The 16,167-nt window shown below is 41.3% G+C and overlaps 1 protein-coding gene across 3 annotated transcripts in view; it reads left to right on the top strand.

Annotated features, from left to right (window-relative positions):
• ETNK1 (ethanolamine kinase 1) overlaps positions 1-16,167 on the top strand; it is an 87,199-nt gene that overhangs the window by 38,172 nt on the left and 32,860 nt on the right. The gene's annotated exons all lie outside the window — the stretch shown is intronic.

Genomic DNA, 16,167 nt, shown 5'->3' with positions numbered 1-16,167 from the left:
GGCTCATCTCCCCTGTAATTTGAATGCTGATATGGAGCACGGGGCAGCTGGCAGGAAGCAGAGCAGAGATGGAGCCCAGGACAGGAAGCAGAGTGGGGAGCACAGGGCAGGAAGCTGCACACAGGGGAAGCCCAAGGCAGGCAGCAGAAAGAAGAGGGGGTAGGGAGGCTAGGGCATGAAGTAGAGCAAGGAGGGAGCACAGAGCAGGAAGCAGAACAGCAGATCAGCTGGGGAGCATAGGGCAGGTGGCAGAAAGCACAGGGCAGCCAGGGGAAAAGGATCAGAGTGGCACTAGGGGCTCAGGGCTGATTTGGGGGCTAATTTTTTGGCAGGCAGGCCACAATGCCCAAGGTGATGGCCTTTTCACCCGTTGTTTGTGGGATAAGATCACTCTGCAGGTAGTGATATGGCACACTTACCCTAAAAGTTTATATTCATTTTGAACAGTACTTAAAGGACTGTGACACTCCTCCCTCCCCCCCCAACAAAAGAAAAATGTAGTTGATGTGGTCTTGTGCATCCTGTTTTACTCAGCTGTGAAAAGTCAGTTATTTCAGTTCTTTCCTATTTTATGGCAGTGGTGTTCAATCTCCAGCCCATGGAGCTCCCCATAGCTCAGATGGCACAGTCCTACACACCAATCCTGCTTGCCTGAGGGCCGGTCCCAAGCCATCATTGCCAGAAAGTTGAGCACTGGTAGTTCATGGGATCTTTCTCATTGAATCATTAAAAAAAAAAATGCTCTGTTGAGGATTTTCTTGTTCTTGAGCTGGAAAACAAATTTAAAAAAACCTTATACTTTGCTGCTCAAGGGCTGACCCACAGCTTCTGCTAAGTTTTTAGTGCTGTTTTTTAAACAGTAGACCATGGTGTTCATAATTCTGGCTCTTTTCCTGAAACAGTCAGTGGTTTATACCACAAAAACCTTCAATACTGGTTTTTGATTCTTTGGTACATAAGAATAATGACAGTGTAACTGAGCATATTGTGGGTGAAGTTACAAATAGGTCAGTACTACAAGTTTAAAAATAAATGTGCTTTAATCATGTTTTAGCAGGTAGAATAATTTTGATCTTATTTAGATTTCTTCAGTTTGTACTTTAGTGTCTTTGAGTATATTTAATTCTGATGAACATATTAATGAGATTCTTTCAACCACCCTTATTTTTCCCCTACTATTTTTTAATGCTGCACCCTGGTAACTAAACTTAAGTTTATTCCTCCCCTCTCCCCTCCATGCAGTCACACATCTGGATTTTGAAGGCCAGTGCAGTGGGATGATGTATACTTTTATTCAGTACGCCTATACCGTTCACAGCAGAACAAAAGTTTGTGGGAGGACAATACAATCGTCAGAGAAGTAAAAGCTGGAGATGTATATTGGATGGAATACAGATTTAACTTATCTGAAGTGTAGCAGGATTGTCACAAGATAGCTAAAGAATGTGCTGATGAGCAAGCAAAATAGGTTGTTAATATGAATCTTTTCATAGTTGAGCTGCGTGTCTAGCCACCTTTGATCTTTACATTAAAGGGAAAAAAAAGGCCAAAGTTTAACTAGGCAAATTAAGTAGTTTGCAGGAATGGGCTGTGATGTGGGCCAGACCTTTCCCAGTTAACTTATTTACCAAGTTGCCATGTTTTTTAAAGTAGTCTGCTGCTTTACTACATGTAGGGTTTTTAGTTGAGTATAAAATATATTTTAAACTTATAACTGGTTATATATGCTTAAGGCTTTCCAAGCATACTTACTGATTGAACTTCAAGGGAGAGAAAAAAATCCTGTTAAAATTTGAATATTTCCCAGTTATATCCTTTCACTATAATATTTAAATATACCAAACTGTATTGGAAATCCTAGTGAATCAGGAAGTGTTACATAACACAAGCTGGTTTCAAAACAAGGAAGTTAACTTTTTTTTTCTTGCCTTTGGATATTCACATTCACTTTTAGTGGGAAATATTCCAAGTTAAGTAATCAAACTGCTTTTTTCATTTCCCACTTTTTTGTAGAAAAAAAATCCTTTGATCTAAATATTGCTCTTCATATCACTTAAGTCTGAACATGAGATTAGAATCTGAAGAAAAGTTAACAAGAATCTAGAACTAAGTGTTCCCATTTTTACCTCCAGACACTTAAAAATATCTTTTTTCCAGGTGGGCTGTCCTGGTTCACTGTCCTTGCCTAAAATATCCAAAGCGATATCATCAAAACATATGCTCCTTGTACAGATATTTTCCATTTTACTAGTGTAACAGCAGATTTTAGTCCCCTTCACTTCATTCAGAAATTGACTGTTGTCAGTCAATGGTCTCTTCTGAGAATTAAACAAACAGTTCTTCTAAAAAAAAAAAAACAAAAAAAAACAAGTTTTGCTTGTCTAGTATTGTTACTCACCTTCTAGCCTTTAAGTTGTCTTTATGTGCATGAATGAGTCTTGCTACTTTATTTTTAAATTCTTGAATATTTTCAGTTATCCAGTAATTCTTTTATTAGTCATTAGGTTTGTAACTTGTTTTAGTTTTTCTAAGTCAGGATTTTGGTAGACTGCACTTAAGATGGGCATTTGGGAAGTAGATTAATACAATGATGTTGCAGAAAAAAACTGCTAACGAGTTCTACTTGCGATAGTAATCTTAAGAGGGCAAGGTTAGAAAAAGTACAGTATTGAGTCTGATCCTGTCTCATAATGGATTACGAGCCTGTTCCAAATTCTTAAAACACTAACCAGTAACATTCCTACTAGCACTTCATATTCCCTCTTTTATTAATCTAAAAGGTGCTTTCACAAAAAGATGATCTTTGTTGCCTAGGTGTTTATCTGCTTATCCTTCTGAAATCATAATCCTCTCCCACTTCAGTTGCTGTGGAGATGCTTATTTTTTTATAAAGGATTGTGACTTGTTTAATGTGCTTAAATACTAGTGATGGATGTCTTTACATACTTTTGATACAGGTGGTAAGAAATAAGAGAAAAGAATTAACTATGGTGTCAGAGTTCTCAATTTTTCCTGAGGCTGTAGTGATTTAAGGTGCCCACACCCATTGTGAGATCCTTCCTGCTTGTGCAATAGCTGACATTGGGCTGTGTTAGATTTTTCCAGTCTTATCACCTGATGCATGCAATTAATGGAGCTTTATTATAATAACCATGTAATGTCAGATAATGCAATAAGTCTACATGACTTAATCTCATGTAAGCAAAATGTCACGTCAAGGTGTGCGTACCTGGGCTATTTCTACAGACTCTGTTAACATTTTTACATTGCTTATGGCTATTGTCACGGATATCCTAGGAATATGTACTGGGATGCAGCTTTAATATATATATATATTTTAAAATGGAGCACATAATGGCACACTAACTTAAAATGACAAGCCTCCTTCTATTATTGTATGAGGAAAATGAAGTTCTAGGGAAATTACCACCTCTTTATTGCTCCCCCCACCCCAAGCTGTTCTTTAGTAATACATCTATTACTTTTACCAGGGGAAGAACTAGACATTCTTGAGTGGTATTAATGCTGATGGAAGAAATCAGTGTACCTGAATGTAATGGTGAAGCAGGAAGAGGCGTTGAAAAATGTTGTTTATGTTGTTCAGTAACATAGCTTAAGTAAAGAAAGGTAGTTTTGGAAGTGCCCTCACAGTATCTTTTCACTTCATTGTTGGGGCTGAACACTTACAGCATGGTGTTGTTCAAAGGAGTGGTGACAGCATCCAAGGATGCTAGCTCATTCCACTACCAGAAAAGACAAAGAGTTGGACTGGCTAAACTGTTTAATAATATATAGATTTTAAAATCAAAGACTTGTTTGAATAGGTTCTCAGCATACATTCATTAGTGATACATAATTATTGTAACAAACCCCCTCCCTAAGAAGCATAAATGTCTTCAAGAATAATTTTGGGCCATATTGTATTCTAATATAAATTGATCTAAATCTGATTTCCCCATGCTTTTGAGCTTTGCTGGTTGCCACAAGGGGCTGGGGGGGAATCCCCCCCCCCACTTTCCTCTTCCCCTTCCCATGTGCTACATGTTGGGGTTTATTTAAGACTTCCTCTCAGGCTTGAGTGTTGGCTGCAGTGGGGGCTGTAGATTTTGACTGGGGTGTGTCAGTGCTCCTACTGGGGCTTAAACTCAGATGTCCCTACCTAGTAGATCTTGCTCTTTTGCTCAGGGTCGGATGGATCTTTGTACTAGACATCAGGAAGGAAGTCTTTCCCTCTTCCTCCCACCATCCCCTCCATCAGACTGCTGTGAACTGAGGGGATTTTTGCCGCCATCTTTAGCAAGAGGTGTACCCCTCATTCTGGGATCTTTTGAGCTTATATTAACTTTTACAGCAACAGGAAGACTACTTTGGTCCCCTTGCTTTACCTGTGGGAGGTTAGGGTATTATGTCTGTTGTTGCTGGGGTTGACTAATTTTGCTAGGAGGTTGGACAATGAATTGTATATACAGTGGTTTGGATAGGGATGGTCCTGTTTCAGGCAGGGGATTAGACTAGATGGCTGCTGTAGGTATCTTCAGCTGTGCTTCTCTGAATCTGATTCTCTGTGATTTGATGTTGGCCCCTTATGTGGCAATCTTGAGAAGAACACAAAAGAAATTGTCACTGGATAAAATATAGAAACAATCCTGGGAGAAAAGACCATTAACCCAGGATGTCCTCTTGTTGAGTGCCTTAGCCACAAGGATAAAAAGGTCATGCTTCTTTTGCACTCCCTTTGGCCCCATGTATCTTGAATTATTTCATGTAAAGTGCAGTTTCATCAGAAAGGTTAGAGGGTGTCCCTGGTTAGCCTTACCTATCATCTAGTGTAGTGGTTCTCAATCTCTTTAGATCAGAATCACCCCTCTGCAAATCACAGTTCTTAGTTCTCACTCTCGTTTTTCTGCAGTCAAAAAAAAATAGAGCAATTCTTCTGTTGCGAAGAACTCAGGAAGATTGCAATGTGTCTGAATGCTTTTGACACTATGTATTCTAATTTGAAGTATCTGGATTTATCTTGTGAATCATGTTTGTGCACCTAACAGTGCTTATATTGCATGGCGGGCAGTGATACCCTTAAAAGGCTCTCAAGGCACCCCAGGGTGCTGTGGCTCCCTGGTTGAGAATCACTGGTCTAGTCTTTAGGGCACTCCTGCGGGGTGGAAGGTAGGGATTTAACCTTTCCAGGTGAAAAGGAAACTGAACTTGCATCTCCCACTAAGGTTCCAGTTATTAGGCTAGTAGTTGTCAACTGGGGGTACGCATACCCTTGGGGTACTTGAGAAGGCCCTAGGGCAGCGTTTCTCCACTGGTGTGCCATCAGGCATGTCCAGATGTGCCGCGGGATTTTGGGCTGGAGCCCCCTGCCAGGCTGGAGCCACAATTCTGCCTGCTGCTGCAGATACAGACAGACGGGGATCACGGCTCCAGCCCAAAATATTGTCCAGCTGGCTGCATGCCACCCCTCCCCATCCATGTCCAGCAGGCTGCACGCCTCTACCCCAGACACTATAGTATGGGCAGCAACAGTGCAGGCCTCTCCATCTTGCCTTGCTTGTGACCATCAGTTGTAACCTAAAGGGAGGAGCTATAGGACTGATGCAACATAGATTAAGCTAATTTATCCCTGTGCCCTATTATCAGTTAATTATAAAGTGCTGGTTTTAATAGCCAGCCACTTAACACCAATTATGATGCTAGTTAATGGCTCTCTGCCTTTTTGGTTAATCTAGAATGCTGCATTTTTGTCTGACTGACTCATATCTGACCACCTAATGATGAAGGCTAGATCATGTGTCACAGTTTATTATTTTACATCTTTTTGGCCTGGTTCCTCCTCCATTCTATTCACAGTAAAAGGAGTAGCAGATGGGAAATAGTAAGGGGCCCTATTTCAACAAACAGGGTTTCTGGGATTAGTCTTCCCTTGACAACACAACTCTGAGAGAGCTTAGTAAAATCATTCATTGATAGATATTTGGAATTTTATCTTAATACAGATTATGACCTGTTTTGGCCACAGGGAGAGGCTACATCCTCTCCTGTTACATAAAATAAGTGAATCAATAGTTGTATTGTATCACTGAATGGTAGAGTAAATCCTTTATGCCTTCGAAAGCACTAGTTACACTGGTATAAGCTTTACCCTTGCAACCTGGCAGAGGGCCAGGTTTGCGGTGGTTAAGCTGGCATTTGACAAGTGTTTCTGCTGCTCACAATAAAGTAGCCAGTAGTACAGCTCATTGGTACGATTGCATTAACTTTTGGAAGATAACTAGCAATGCAGGACAGGGCATTTTAAGCACTTCAAACAAAAAGCCCTGTTAAATCCACATTATAGCTGAATATACTGTGGGAATAATAGTCTGATGGCTATAATAGGTTCTCATGTAATGCTGTAGTTTCAGTTAAGTAAAACTGACAGGTCATAATTTGCACAAGTTTTTGCTGTGTACATGTAGGCATACTGACAGGAAACAGAAAATGTTAGGTTTGTAAAGGCTAGCCTTCAGAATTATGATATGCCAGAATTAGTTATCTCTCCGTGTGTGTATACTTTTTCACTGTAATTTACCATATGGGTGTGTGCAGTGTTGCATAATTCTAGTTCCATTATCACATATTATTTTAATATAAAGCCCTGTCTTGACTCAGATGGCTGTAGATCACATTACATTCGAGTCCTACATTCCTTTTGTTTTTAAAAATGTGAATGTGTCAACTAGAATGATTCCAAGGTTGTTGGTTCGTTGCTTCTTGCATCTATCAGTGCAGAACTACTTCTTCTATCAGTGCAGAACTACTTCTATTGCTCCTTTTTCTATTTTCATCCTTGAAGATGTGGAGGGGAAGTTACTTGGTACATGATAGCTACTGCCAGCTGTTGTGTTGTTATTAAGAGATGTACTCTTTGCCTCTGATAACATGTTTCCATTCCTGTTCCTGCTTGATCCATGTGACTTGCATTACTGTCACTTTGTATACCAGGAGCATTAGCTTGCAGGTGCAGGCTTGGGCTTTTAAGCCTGTTGCTGTGTTATGGTTTTTCTATCCATCGTATCACAAATATGTTGCTAGCTTGAACCTGCTGTACTGTTTCATAGTTTCTACGGTCGGAAGGGACCTGAACAGATCATCTAGTCCGACCCCCTGCCATGGCAGGAAAGAATACTGGGGTCAAATGACCCCAGCAAGATGTGCATCTAACCTCCTCTTAAACACCCCCAGGGTAGAAGCCTGCACCACTTCTCTTGGAAGCTGGTTCCAGACCCTAGCCGCCCTGACTGTGAAGTAGCGCCTCCTGATAGCTAACCTAAACCTACCCTCTGCCAGCTTGTGACCGTTATTCTTTGAGTCGCTTGGCCTGTCATGTTTCTGTTAGTGGCCATCTCCCTAAATTTTCATAAAGAGTCTTGGCTCCTCACTTGGAGAGCAGTAAGTTATTGTTTGACTATTTTTTTCATGCCATTACCATTATTTTTTCCTATCAGTTCAGGTTTGCAAGACCTTCATCACCAGAGCTTTGACTTGAGCTACTCTTCCTGCCACATTTTGTATTCATAATTTGTAGAAACGCTGTCGGAATTCATCTTTGGCTTGGCCTTATTTCATCTGAAAATACTTATCATGTTGATTGCTATAATATGCTTTTCCTAATTTTCTCTAAAAACTTAGAGATCCAGAATATTGCTGCCACCTATCTTCTGTGTTTAATCATCTTTGTCAAATTCATTGGCGTTCCTATTTCTGAATTTACTTCCAGAATTTCCCTAGGATCTTGTATATATATTCTTTCAGCTGCTCTCCACTAGACCGTGCATTATTCTGATGACTTGGCTTTTTTGGATTTGGGCCTCCTGTCCTTTTACATGCCTCCTTGTTTTCAGAGCTGTTCTCCCCTATTTGTTCTGTTCAGTGGATGCATTTCTACGTCATGGAATCATTTTCCTCCTCTACATTTCGGTGTCACTGGTAAGCAAGCAAGACGTTTGAAACTGAGTGTCTGTCTCATTTTAATCTTACGTTAAGGATACAATGAATAAAGGAGTAAAATGTACATATAAAACTGTTTTGTGAAGCAAAGTGGTAAGCTTGTTTATTTGAACGATAGCTTTAAAAAACCTTCAAACAAGTTCATGAAGAACGTACTGCATTTGAATAAGCAATTGAAAGAACTCCTGGGTACAAAGAATTATTTATAGCAGCATGTTACAAATAGATGCTAACAAGTACTTCAAGTGGTTCCTAAATTATCAGATCATGGGATCTAATTTCCTTGATGTACTTAGTTTCATTTAACACTAATGAGACTTGTACTGAGGGGGTAATAGACAAGCTTGGCATGAATTGCTTCTAAAATTCATGACCATGATGAGCAGAAGTCAACAAAACTCAGTTCTATTAATGATATAAGAAACAGAATTTATGCTTTTCCTGTGGGTCAGGACATACGCTAACACCCATCCATTGAAGTGTTCACAAGGTTGAGCCTTTTGCATATCTGTTCAGAATAAGGAAAAAATCAGAAGTTGTATTTCATAAGACGTGGAAAAGGTAGCAGAAGTTAGTGATTTGGAGTGGTGATACCATGTTCTGGGGAATGTTTTTCCCCAAAATAGGGGGAATCCCTCTTCTTGCCCATGACTTCTTGTGGGGAGAAAAAAAAATCCTTTTAAGTCCTGATACTCCTCACATCAGGAAAATGCATGTGTTCTGTCTCTTACTTTTTATGTCCGTAATCATGGATTGGCACTGTAAATGTAGACTTTTTATTGTTGTCTTTCCCCGTTTTACTCAGAATGCATCTGAGGCCATTAAAACATCACCAGCCTAGTATCTCACTGTTGCATGTTTTATACCATTCAGCCAAAATGTTGCTTTTGTAGCTTCTATCTCCTTGCTCTTAATTACAGCACCTTAGCATACCATTCTTCAGATAGTTGTAGTCTGTTGTCCTGTCTTGGACTGTACTTTGGCTATGAATAAAATTGTGTCTTTCTCTCTCTGTTTCACTACACCTCACTTTATTGCTTTTCTCAGAACTCTCAATCTTCTTAATAATGAGGTACCCAGGAAATAATGTTGTACTTCGAGTGTGATCCAAATAATATTGCATTATTTAAAGCTAGATTCCTTTCTTTTGTCTTTTAAATCAAGCAGAAAAAATAGAATGTTTTTCCAAACAGTCAGCCTTCCTCTCTCCTGCTCCCCTCAATTCAGTATTCCCATTAAACCAGAGGTGGGCAATTATTTCAGCTGAAGGGCCACTTACTGAGTTTTAGCAAGCTGTCAAGGGCTGCATGAGTAGCTCCACCCCTTGATAGGTGCCCCTGCCCCCTGGACTACATCTTGTGACTAGAAGTCACTCTCCTTGCCCTCCAAAAGTACTCCTTTCAGCAAAGGGTTTGGCAGTCTCGGAACCAGAAAAATACCAAGTTGTTCTAAAAAGTGAACATTTAAAACATTCATTGATTTGATTTAAAAAAATATTTTGTCCTAGTTTACATGTGTTTGTGTAGTATGGAAGAGGTGATTGTATATAATAGCTTAAAATGAAGTCTTATTCTTGTATATTGTGGGGGAGCCGTTGGGGTGTGTGTGTGGGAGGATGTGGGTGTGTCTGTGAAAGTAGATAGGTGTGGGTATGAGGTGAGGGAGCGTGTGGGTGGGTATGGGGTTTGTGAGGGGATGTGTGCGGGGGCAGGGTGGCTGTGGGGTATGCATGTATGGCAGTGTGAGGTGGGGATGGGTGCATCTGTAGGTTGGGGTGTGCATGTAGGACTTGCCCTATGAACATACACACACATACATCCTGGGTACCTGCGCAGGCCCCGTGCTTCGCAGTCCAGCAATGCAGCTAGGAGCCACATGATGCTGGAGCTGAGCGGGGTCAGGGGAAACGGCTTGGGGGTGTGCCCATGGGCCATATTTTGCCCACCCCAGCATTAAAGCGTCTGCTTTCCTTTTTAAAGTTGACATTTTTCTTAATATGTGCTTTATTATTTTGTGAGATGTACTTCACTGTCAGTCAGGGTTACTTATTATTTTTATTTTTTTGAGAACAGCTCTTCTAGTGTTCATTGAAAATTGAGTGCTCAAAGATTCTTAAGACTACCACTTGCTAATCCAGTTTTTTAGGGTGTTTATCATACAGTTCTCATTACAACACAAGGAGTTCATTTTGTTTGTGAGTTTCATTCTCTCTCCTTCACCTTACTCACTTCTTCACTAGTGTTTGTTTGCCAGGGTTTTGTTTGTTTATGTCAAGTGGCCAACTGGGTAGTTTGCCCTCCCAAGCATCCTTGCAGCCTTTTCCTTTGTTTTCTCCTCCTCCTGAGAACTATACACACATACAGACAACTGATCTAGATGCGTGTTTTCATAAGACCTCAGTCAGCCTGCTGGCTGAAATATGGGACGAGTCTTAGACAGAGATCCACATACCCATGCTCTCGCCTGCCACGTCTTTGGTGTTTATAGGAAGATGTTCAGTACCTGGATGGGTAGTTCCGTCTAGTCGTCATTCGCCGCCCTCTGACACTGAGGGCTCCTTGACCCCTACACCTTCGCCTAGTCCACCAGTTGTGTAGACGTCCTCAGGTTTGTATTCTGCCGCTGGGTTCCTCCCTGGGGCCTTTACCTTAACAAAAAAATTAAAGGAACCCACGCCTCCTGTCTTGGAGGATTGTCACCTGGCTTTTGGCAGTAAACTAGGAAACAATGTCAGTGCAACTACTCTCTCCTTCCCCTGTGCATGTCCATAGGTTTGCGCCTCTTGCGCTTTTCTATTGAGGTCATCACGGTACCCTCATCTCACTGAGGTCATTTATTTTTCCTTGTGCCCCTTTTAGGGTCACTGCAGTACCAGGCTTTAATGGTGCCCCTCTATTAGCGTCTTTACAGTACCTTTTTCTTTGTTGGGCTCTGCTGGCTGCCGAGGAGATTGCAGGCAGTTTCTGACCCTCCCAGTCCATTGTACCTTCCTCTAGAGCTTCTCCGGGGAGTTCCCTCTCTGCAGGAGCCTCCTGCCAGCACTCCATGTGACTCTCACAGATTCCTCCAGCATGTTCAGCCTGACTCCTTCACTTCCGGTCCTGTGGTCTCCCCTCCTGCCTGCTCTAGGCTTCTCTTAATGCTGCGGTTTGAGTTCCCAGCTCCTCCCCTCCAAAAACACCTGGGTATGAAGGGTTTCAGCTGGGTCCTTTGGGGTTATGGGTATAGGGTAGCTGCTTCCAGCTTTGGCATGGGCTCTCTTACTCTCTCATAGTTTATAACAAAACCTTTATTTTCCCTTATTGTTTTGGAAGGTGTTGACTCCATTTCCTTAGTATGTTTTCAATGCAGGGCCTGCTCCAGGTGCATATATACCACATCAGTTATTTTGTAATACCCAGTGAGCCCATACATGGAGTGGCTTTGATCATCCCTTGGTTCTGTCCTACCAACTGTGACAGATGGACTCCATTGAGACCTGGCCCACAAATTTATTTATTTTTGAGCTTTACTTTTTGGAAAAGGTGAAATCCCTTTTAGTAGTATGTACTAATAATGACCTGCGTACACCTGGCCTGTGTACCCTGCACCTGTGTTGTTTTATTCCTTTCATGAAGGGCAGATTCTGACTGTCCTGTGGGGTTTGGTGTTCTGTGCTTGATAAGTATGTGACAGGTGAATACTAAAACTTCATCTACCTAACTGATGTGTGCTACAGCCAAAGAATGAAAATCATTTACCTGAGGGTTGTCTCAAGCAAACACCACATTCAAACAGCAATAGGAAAAAAAATCTTCCAATTGTCATTTTTTAAATAAATTAACACAATTATATTGAAATAGAGCAGAGTAGAGAATAGTAGCATGCTATTAAGTCATCTTGAAGAGACTCAAAAAATCATAAGTCATAGCTAGAATCAATTTGCTGTATTTGATTTGTGGAGAGAGGACCAGGGAAAAGATTATTCAAATCTTCTGCATTTATGATTTAGTAGTTAGAATAATATTACACTAGAAGATGGTTTAACTTCTAAAAATAGTGGTAAAACTCAAAAGTTTTAGTTAGCACTACATCTCTTTGTTTCTGCAAAGATTAAATATCAACCTTACTTGATTTGTTCATTGCAGCTTCCTCTTAATATGTTAAAATATAGCCCTCAACTGCTTTAAAAATGTTGTGAAACAGCAAACTAATTTAAGCTCGTTTATGCAGTGCCACTTACAAGAAGGGAGTTAAAAAATAAGAAAAATTTATGAGCCATCATGATGTACGTGCCTTAGAATAACCATGTGATTCCACTGCTGTAAACTTTGTCATTCCTCTTCTTTCTGCATTTATCTCCACAAGTACTTTGCCATGTTTAAATTACTGTGAGGAAATGACAGGTTCTACCTTTTCAGGTTCTATACATTTGGCTTTAAAAGCCCTAAATTCCTAGTTGTCTGCAATCAAAAGAAACTGCAAGATTTTTAGAAAACTCATAGCAATAAACCTTTTAAAAGAGGGTTTTAACCCTTTTAAAAGATGGGTTTTTGTGTGTGGTTGGGGGTTTTGTTTTGCCATTTGCATACCCTTCTATTTTTTTTCTTTTTATCTGTTGAATCCTGCTTACTATAAAAAATTTAAACAATTCTCCTCTTTAGGGGGTATACTGCTAAAATATGCTTGTATCAAATTCTACCTTCTATTCTGAAATAATAATTAGAAATGTTAAACTAGAAAACAGTGAAGTTTTAAATGTTGGGTGTAGTGTTAACATTTTCTTTTATTATAGAGTTCCCTAGCTAGTCTGTGTATGGATGAGAGGCACTTTGTTTCTTCAGGCACTTAACAGCATTTTGAGAAAATTATCCATTGGCTTGAAACTTTCAGGTCTGGCAGTTTGCCATACATGCATACCAAAATGGGTAGTGCATACCAAAATGGGTAGGGAACTCCCTAAATCATGGTGGAAGTTCGTGGCGCCTTTAATCTCACTCTTTTTGCTATGTACCCTTCCTGTTACTGGATGGCAGCATTAATAGCCTTAGCTGCTCAGTGGTGGGGGAGGGGGTGCATGGCAAAACAAGTGAGATTAAAGGTTCCACTGCACCACAAACTTCTGCCATGAACTATCTAGGTAGGTCCCTAAATATGAGCATCTGAAGCAAGAGATGTGTGAGAAGGAGGCAGAGAGAGAGGTGGGAAGAATGTATTTTCATTTGAAATTCGGGGCTACAGCTGAGTGAATACTGAAGTGTATGGTTTTTAAAATGCAAAACTAAAAACAAACCTCAACCCTTCCCTCCAGCCCCCCCCCCCCCCCCCCCCCCCCCCCCCCCAAAACAGGGTTATGTTTACAAAACAGTGCTACTCAACCTTTTGCTCTAGTGGCGTGGATGGGCATTGCAAAGTTGGTCTATGGGCTCGGTTTGGTCCGTGAACCTAATCCTGCTGCACAAAGCTTGGAAAATTGGTGACAGGGGAGCAGTGACACAGATAATTGCCACCGCTACCCTGCCACCAAATTTCCAGACGTGGGGAGCCCTGCAGGCTGGGTGGTATGGCTTTGCAGGTTGGATCTGTCCTGTGGCCAGAAGTTGAGCACCTCCGGTTTAAAGCAAATGTTAGTTGTAACAAAGAACACTTAAGTGCTTTGTGTTCTTAGTTTTTAGTGTATACCATTGCTCAAACTTCTTCCCTGGTGTGCTGAAGGAGCAGTGCTGGTCTGACTGTAGGGCAGATGGTAGTTTTGATCCAGGGCTGGCGCAGCAGCTGCCATACACAGGGGGCAGCCTGGCACCACTGGCAGGGGGAGGGGTGGATGTGTCCTGGCCTGCATGGGGGAGAAAGGGGGCATGGACCAACCCTGCAGGGGAGGAAGGGGGCATGGCCTGAGCGAACCCATCCCCATGGGGGGAAAAGGAGTATGGTCTGGTTCTGACTGGGTGTGCAAGGCTTGGTGTTTGGGAATTTGGCCAGAGGAATGGTGGCTGTGTTAATGACCACCACTCCCTACTGCCAAATGTCTTGGCCTATGGAAAGCACTGTGGGCTAGATACAGTGCTTCCAAGAGCCACATTTGGCCTGTGTGCTGGAGGTTGAGAGCCTTTGGTATACACTGTTCTTGCCAGTACAGGTTCTTTTAATCACTGGAACTAGTTTAGAAACATTCAACACTAAGTAGGGAATGTAGTACTGCCTCTCCTACCCCATTTAATGGGATTTTGTAAATGAATCCTCTAGTTTTGGTTTTGAATGCCTTGACTTGTTAGTTCAGGTTGTTTCAGACTTTGTAAACAAGGTCATACAAGTGGTAGTGTTAAATAATAATTGTAGCTATCTTAAGAACTGTTAACAGTCATATTTTCATTTATTGTGAAGGACGAAGTAAGCCAGTGTGAAACTAAACAAGACAAATTTCTTAAAAAACCTAGGGACTTAGATGTTGTGCCTGCAAGTTGTCTGAAATGGTATTTTCAGATAGAGGCTTGTGTTGGGTCAGTTATGACCGTCTGTGCTCTAGGGATTTGACTTCAGAGTTAAAACTGCACTAGATTTGTTTGGTTAAAATTGGTACAACCATCTTCTTTAATATATTTGTGTCCTTTTATTTTTCCTTTAAGAAATGTCATAGTTTGGATACATGGAAGTAAACTTTGTCCATAAATTATATACATCACAAGTCCCCGTCAGTCTCAACCACAACAGGTTAATAAATCCATTAGATTTTATGGCAGTTCGGCCCAGAAGATATCCCAGCGCCTTGCTTCAAACTATTCCTTTGACATTGACAATTTTAACTATTTAATTTTCTTGAGTTAAACCCACTTCTGCTGGAAGTGCTGTCAAGGTTTTGTAGCTATCACCTTCACTTTATCATGATGTTTACTCGGGTTTTGATAGGGCAGCTGAACTATGATAAGCAGAGACTTTTCATCATTATAAGAGATTTATATCTTCTTATTGGATGTGGAAAAATAACCAATCGGAGTCAAAATCAGATTCTGTTCTTGGAGAAGGAGTCCTCTTTAAAGAGAGAGAGGCTTAAATAAAAGATGCTATTAAGCTGAAAGGACTTTAAATTACTTTTGACACTTCAGAGCTTTTTATTAAGCAGTCTTATTTTACAAATGCGCCTTGTTTTTAACAAGAAATATCAGCATATTAATATATTTTTTTTTAATTTTGGTCAAGTCAACTTCATAAGAGACATCATGCTCAGACCTCTGATCGTGGGAACCACTTCTTGCAGGACAAGAATATCTTAAGAAAAGCTACCTGCTCTACAGAGCTTTCATAAAAATCTATATGACAGTACCTGAATACTCAGCCACAGAGCTCCTGTAAATCTTTTGAACTTTTCCTTGTATTCTCCTTCCTGTTTTAATTTTGTCTGGTCTGCAGCCCCAGAGGATAAAAAGAAAAGGGGGCAAACAAAAAGGAGGAGAAGGTTTGAGCAAGAATAACCATCCAAGAGAGACTGGAGATCCAAGAGCTTACATTGAGTTTAAACTGGGTGGTCTCTGAATAGTTCATGTTTTGACTCTGGTAGAGAAGGCCTCTTCACTTTTACCTCTATGAAATTTTTAAAGAAAGAAGTCGGTCTCATTTTCCCCAAACAGATTTCAGTTCAGTTATTGAAGAATAATGGAATCTTTCTATTTGAAGCAGTTTATATTTGAACATTGCCTTTTTAAGAACTCTAAACATAAATTTTGGAAATGACCATTTTAATGCAGTGGTGCTCAACCTTTTTCACCCACGGGCTCAGTGGTGGTTTTGATCCAGTATCCTGCCAGATGGAGAGGAGCAGATAGAGGGGGACAGCCTGGCCTGAGCCTGACCCTGCTTTACTTGCTGTGCAGAAGGGAAGGGAAAGGTATATGACCAGGCCTGATGGAGGTGGGAGGAGAGGGAGAAAGGCCTTGACCCAGCCCCATAGGGGAGAAAGGGAGTATGGCCTCCTCCCTTCTCATTTCTCCCCTTCCCTCCCCCCCACCCCAGGAAAAAATGGGTCATGGCCTGGGCCTAACCTGGTCCATGGGGGAAGCAGAGTGGCTTGGCCTGGAGGGGGAGAAGTGGGCATGGCCTGGGCCTTGGTGAGAAGGGGACATAGTTTGACCTGCAGGGGCAGGAGGGGGGTGAACATGGCGTGGCTCCCACCAGGTGTGTGGGGCTTTGGGTTTAGGAATT

The sequence above is a fragment of the Crocodylus siamensis genome, chromosome 4 (genome assembly GCF_052110815.1).
Source record: "Crocodylus siamensis isolate JL-2025a chromosome 4, ASM5211081v1, whole genome shotgun sequence".
NCBI lineage: Eukaryota > Metazoa > Chordata > Crocodylia > Crocodylidae > Crocodylus > Crocodylus siamensis.
The sequence above is the reverse complement of the archived record's forward strand: the minus strand, read 5'-3'. Positions and strand labels throughout refer to the sequence as shown.